This window comes from Triticum aestivum, chromosome 5A (genome assembly GCF_018294505.1).
Source record: "Triticum aestivum cultivar Chinese Spring chromosome 5A, IWGSC CS RefSeq v2.1, whole genome shotgun sequence".
NCBI lineage: Eukaryota > Viridiplantae > Streptophyta > Magnoliopsida > Poales > Poaceae > Triticum > Triticum aestivum.
In genome coordinates, this window is record NC_057806.1 from 554,855,805 (window position 1) to 554,856,405 (window position 601).

Here is a 601-nt window from a genome sequence, read left to right on the forward strand (position 1 = left end):
GGAGCATCGCACCGGGCCCTCATACATGCGGGGTGGTGTGGTGGCATGTCCGAAGAGGCGGGACGCGTCTCCGGTGCGTGGCCCCCCTCACGGATGGCGATGACACGGTAGTAGACGTTCTACGGTAACGATGCGGCGTCAATATTACTAAATACTCAGAGCGCGATAAAATCATGAGTTTTTTTGCACGACGTGGGCACATGTGCTATAGGAACGATGGTATTTTTTCATAATTTTTGGTGATGGAGAAGTATCCGAAAAATTCCCTCTATGCGGATTGCCCTTCGCGCGTCTATGGTTGTGGCCGGCGGCCTCCGGGGGCTAGCATGCCGCCCAATCTTGCGTAGGCGGCCTCTCACAAGTCAAGAAGTGTTGTGGCGGTTGCAAACGCCCAGCACGCGTGTCCGGGGTGTGCCCTCCCCCCCTCATGGACGGTGCTGCCGCCGGCACTTGGAGGGGGAAACGGACGCGTGGGGTCTACACGGAGGGGATCTTGCTGTGGGTCTGGCCCGGATGTTGCTCCAAAGTGTTCCTATGGGCTGACCTAACACAACCGGGTGGGGAGGTCCACTGGTCAAAGCCCTTCCGTGCAAAGTCAAAG